This window comes from Photinus pyralis, unplaced genomic scaffold (genome assembly GCF_008802855.1).
Source record: "Photinus pyralis isolate 1611_PpyrPB1 unplaced genomic scaffold, Ppyr1.3 Ppyr1.4_LG8, whole genome shotgun sequence".
Taxonomy (NCBI): Eukaryota; Metazoa; Arthropoda; class Insecta; order Coleoptera; family Lampyridae; genus Photinus; species Photinus pyralis.
Window position 1 is genome coordinate 18,915,461 of NW_022170819.1, and position 6,000 is coordinate 18,921,460.

Below are 6,000 nucleotides of genomic sequence, written 5' to 3' on the forward strand. Positions count from 1 at the left end.
ATATTGCCTATTGTTTAGAGCACTCCTGAAGTTAAGGGAAGAGTACCACGATATTGGATATGTTGCATATACCAAGTTGAAACATACAAGGTGATCACAAAAGAACTATGCAAGAACTTTATGGGCAAGTCACGTTGCGTCAAAATACTTTCTTATGTTATGGGAGTAATTCGAATTGCCATTTTTTGGAAATTTTCATTTTGGGACTGCGCAGAAAGGAGTCAAGTCTGAAGAATCGCGGCCCCCTCAATCCTCAATCCTACGACTTCCGAACCGAAGGAATAAGTCTGCCTGATAGATAATATTGGAGAGAGATTGATTAAACCACTCTCTTTATGCTCAGGTCCGTGGGGTCGCAACTCCCCAAAGTTTGGTAAAAAAAAACCAAACCCCCTGCGGAGTACAACAATCCTCATAGCTAAAATTTTAAAAAGATCAGGAACACGCAACATAACGCAAACATTTTAAGTCCTTTTTTCGAAAAAAAAACCTTATATCTTAAACAAAAAGCTGGTCTTAAGCGTAACTCTTCATCTTGTTTGCCCTTACCCTTTGGTACCATTAGTACATTAAGGTGTACCGGGTTCTTCCTGCGCGTAACACTAGCCGGTTGGCCAGAAGTCAAATCTGGTATAGTTCTTTACTGATTAATTAATTAAAACAATAATGTCATCAAATACGTCAGGTGGACGTTATTTAGGCTGAAATAATATCGATGATAATATCGGGTCCACCTGTATATGCGAATGTTTTAGTTTAATTTAAATCTGGAGGGTTTCAGTACGGATAAGAACAGAATTGGTTTATTTCATCGGAATTTGTTGTTTTAGTGTCCATTCATGCTCAACAATCCAAAGTATTATGTTTCATCTCCTGATCTCTAAACACTAAAGCTGTAAAAATCCGCTGTTTTGGAATCGAATATGAACACAACCGGGACTTTTGTAAACCTAGTGTGTAATGAATGTACGAAGTTACTTTTTCCGACATCTTTTGGAACGTAATTGGATAGTGTTTATGAATAAATGTCAATGGGTGTTTACTGTTGACTGTACTCTAACTATGTAAAATGGAAATATGCCCAGCCCCCTAGCATATCAATTACTAAAGCAGCCTAAGGGAATGAATTATACCTGCCGAAATATTTATGTTAAAACATTACGGAAAATAGCGTTAATGCAGGATCATATTGTGTTGGCCTACTATACTAGAATGAGTAAATAAATCAATTGTTTAATATTTTTCATTAAAGCCATACACGCACCCGAAAATTATAGGACCAACGAACTAGTTTTCAAAGCAATCTGTGCGAACGCGGCAAATTTCATTTTGAAGTAAACAAAGATTCGCAATTAAGGGGAGCTGACGTCCATAAAGGGAAAGTAAAGAAAGGAATTAAGCATTTGTTGTAAAAATAAAAAGAAACATTTCTGGTTCCTTAAGTACGACTTTTATAGCTTGTGCGCGGAAATTTTACCCACTTACGTTACCATAAGCGATGTTCTTTTTTAATTTCGGGGGTGATAAAGGATATTTCTAAAATTAACGTTTTTAATTTCTGGCCTGCAAATAACATAATCGCTTACAATGCTCGTAATCTCCATATGGTACCTGTTGACGAATAGGTGAAATGGCGGCGGGTTGTCTTTTGCGTCCCTTATTTGTACATCACGTATCCTATTAAAACTCGCTATTGTTGTATATTAATTGGTATTTTGCGTACACTGATAAAATAATTGTAAATGGAAGGGCTAAACGTAAATTAGAGGTTAGCATAATATACTTCTGTTGATTAAATGCTGTTATTGGTTTTGAGGGTTATCAATTCTGGCTTCAATAATAAAGTGTATGAAGTACCTTTGTATTACTCCAATGTTAAGAGGGTGGGATTCGTGCAATTTGCCTCAATATCCTCAATTTTATTAGTGACAAACTTTAGCTGATGTTTTAGATTTACATACTATCAAAAAGTATTTGAATACTAAATACCTTTACAACCAGCACAAGCGAATACTAGATACAGATGCATTGAAAAGTATTCAAATACTTTAGAATAATTCAAATACTTTTCAAAGGTATTCGAATACTTTCAAAAGTATTCTAATACTATCAAAGGTATTCGAATACTATAAAAAGTATTCGAATACAATAAAAGGTATTCAAATACTTGTCACTTAAATACATTAAAGATTTAAAATAGTTAAGGCTTAATACTACTTAAAAAATCAAGTTATACTTTGTATGGGGTTAGCTTTTTTTATATTTCTATTGTTATATACAAATTTAAGGAGAGTAAAAGCGTAATATTATTATTATGTTATTATTATATAGGAGGTACCTACCAGGACCTCTCTTATACCAGTTATATCCTTAAGAATAAGTGTACCAGTTTTCAAAGCGTCGTGCACATGATACGTACGCCTTTCTTAAATTAATCCTAGAGATTTTGGAACAGATCCATTTTTGACCATCCGTTTGTCCGTGTGCATGATAACTTGTTTAGAAACGTGCGATCGCTTTGAAAATTGGTACACTGTTCTTAAGGATATAAGAAAGGTCCCTATTGTTTTTAAGTTACATAGACTATCGAGTCAAAAAGTTTCACTCCAGGATCGTTCGGTATTCAGTTGTATCAGATCTTTATACTTGATTTTGTGACAATGGAAACTTTCCCTAAACATTTCTAAATTGTTCTCAAATATTTGAACTTAAAAGTACTGCCTTTCTTTGAGGCCGGAAAAAAAATTGTCTGAGATCGACTGGGAAAAAACATTTTCTTGTATAATTTGGCCCGTAGAATCCATAATTTCAAACAGTTTGAAGATTGGGCTACTAGATCAAAAGTTACAGACCTTTGAATTTTTTTTCGAAATCGGTTTCTGGTCTATAACTTTTAACTGAGAAGTCTGATCGAAAAAGTACGAATTGTTTTGGATTCTACGCACCAAAATTAATAAGAAAAAGTGTTTTCCCGAGAAATTTTGGTGCAGTCGATTTTTGGTAAAAAAGGAAGGCCTTCTTTTGAAGCACGAAGAAAAAATTGTCTCAGATCGACCCGGAAAAGAAATTTTCTTATAGAATGTGGCCTGTAGAATCCATAATTTCAAACAGTTCTAAGATTGGGCTACTAGTTCAAAAGTTATTTGAATTTTTTTTCGAAATTGGTTTCTAGTCTATAACTTTTTATTGAGAAGTCTGATCGAAAAAGTACGAATTGTTTTGGATTCTACGCACCAAAATTAATAAGAAAAAGTGTTTTCCCGAGAAATTTTGGCGCAGTCGATTTTTGGTAAAAAAGGAAAAAAAATTTCTTGTAGAATGTGGCCTGTAGAATCCATAATTTCAAACAGTTCCAAGATTGGGTTACTAGTTCAAAAGTTACAGCCCTTTGAATTTTGAAATTTGAAAATCAAAGTATTCAAATACTTACCTTGCGAAGTATTCGAATACTAAATATTTGTGAAAGTATTTGAGTTACAAATACAAATATTGCTTCCATAAAAGTATTTAATTACAAAGTATTTGAATACTTTAAAGGATTTGAATACTAAAAAGTATTTATAAAATCGAATACTGCCCAGCTCTGATTACTGATATAGTGTAGCGGTATATTAGAAAACATTTAAAAAAAAAACTTGATGGTAAAGTGAGCCATAATAAGAGCGTCTTCTAAATAGATCAAAGGTCCAAAACATACCAAACAGTCCCAAAATTTGAGCCCCGGCCCTAATTTTTTCTCGGGATATTGCCCAGAAACAGGTTTTTGTATATATGCCCAACGTGAGAGAGTTTGGTAATTTTATTTTTTAAATAGCTTAGTGAAATATAGGTTTGACTTTGCTTATACGTTAGAAAAGTGTTCGGGAAACAAAGAAGTAAAAGAAACATGTTTCTAAGATTCTTCGGATTTTTCGTTTCCCCGGATTTTGCAGATTCAAGTACTTTCACTTTTTCGAATTCTTCGAGTGTTTTAGATCTTCCAATTTCTTTAAATTTTCTACATTCTGCCGTTCCTTAGACTTTTTAGCGGAACCCACGGAAGTGAAGTACTTGTCTTCTCACTTTTCCCTCCGTCTGTCCATCGTTGCGCGCTCAGTCCCTAGGCTTCGTTGCAGTAGTAGTACCAGGCTTCAGGATTTCATTATATAAAAGGTTGTGCGTTCCAGATGTGGAACTATCAAAAATTAGCTTTGGCACCCAAGACGTTGTTGCCCGAAATCGGGTTTAAGCATAAATTTTGTTGGGAAAAAGACCAAATTCTATTGCTCGATACCTAAGAAGGCTTGATCATCCCTCACCAAAATTTTCCCGTTTTGAGCATGGCAAAAGGGTAGATAATCCAGCCATATAAACCGTAACCCTCAAGGAAAGGGCTCAGATTATACCCCTGAGTGCCATAACTTTGTGATATAATTACTTTGTTAGTGCCTGCACGCCATACCAACTCATATGGGCTTAAGTACCTGTTCCCCAGAGGTCGACCTCAAATATTAACGTGTTTTAACAACCATGGAGCTTAGTAGAGTCGAAAAAGTGGTCCAATCATTAGCAAAAGTTACAACCACCGCAGCTGTAACAGGCTTGGTAGAGTATTATAAAATTCCATGGCATCACAGATTATTGAAAAAGATTCGGGTTTCATTTTTCCAATTTTCCGTCTTTATATGAAAAAAATTGATTAGCGTAAAAAAATTTTTTCTACAAAAAACCTTAATACATTTTTGCTCTAAAATAATTTGGGGAGACAATAATCGCATGTTATGAATTTTACATTGAAATCCCTATTTTTTCCTAAGAAAGTTTTGCAGTTACGTGGAAAGACAATATTAGTCCAACATTAAGAACCGACACAGGACCAATATCGGAAATGAGAGCGGTACAATATTGACATCGCAAAGTTTCGCCAATATTGGTGGAATATTGCTTATATTGTACCAACGTTTACTATTGAAACGTATATGGAAAAAAATATAGGTTCAAGTGATATTGGGGCAAAGTAGAAAATGTTATATTGACTCAATATTGGCTCCATAATTTCAATATTGAACCACAATTATTACCATGTTGTAACTTTGGATTTACAACATTCATTGTTGAATATAAGGTATGTTGGTCAATTTTCCCACATTGGCCAAATGTGACACCAAGCATCAGTCAATATTTATTGCTACCAGAATAGCTCATCCCATAATAAACTTTTAACAGCCATGTTTGTACGATTAAATTTTAACCGACGATAACTCTACCAAAGCTTACAGTGGAATTAAATATCCCCCAAGAAAGCGGTTGTTCAAATACGACCCCGTCCTGAAATATACTTACCTGTAAATGTAAACTTGGCAGCTTACTGTAACAAATAGTGTATTTTTCCCCAGTAAATTTCCCAACTTATTTCACTTCTACAAGCTCGCAAATCTCCTACCTACTTACTACAAGTTTATGTAGATATTATGAAAATGTCGCACAAACTCATCCAATAAACCGGAATTTATTTGCAAAATATCACCATAAAATCATCTAAATAGAAAATGTAGCGTTTAAAAGTTCCTCTACACGTATTTCGCGAATAGATAGATGGACGTTTATGATAAATCTCGAGGAAAGGCTCGTAAAAAATGCTTTGTTGCATGGATTTTCTCATATCGTAGAGATTCCCATTTATTTTCACGCCATCACTGCAGATTCCCGTGTTTAGAGCGTTTTCCTTTATTGTGCCTCATGCATGCAAATTTTCGCTGTAATCGCGCAGTTTTCGATATACCCACGATTAGGATTCTCGCGAAGAGATAAACGTATCGTTGGGATGACGGATGCGCCCTGAGGTATATTCCCAACGGGAAACGTGATCGATCACGGAGAAAGATTCGCCAGGTTTTCATCTGGGGCAAAAATTGAAACGTGCCAAATGTTTGCGTAAACGCCATTTACAGGAATTAAATCTCGCCCGTTGTTAAATACAATGTCGACAAGCTCGTGCACACATTCGTTATTCCATTTAAA

The 6,000-nt window shown here is 34.9% G+C and overlaps 1 protein-coding gene across 1 annotated transcript in view; it reads right to left on the bottom strand.

Moving 5' to 3' along the window:
• LOC116178196 (voltage-dependent T-type calcium channel subunit alpha-1G) overlaps nt 1-6,000 on the bottom strand; it is a 361,671-nt gene that overhangs the window by 195,552 nt on the left and 160,119 nt on the right. The gene's annotated exons all lie outside the window — the stretch shown is intronic.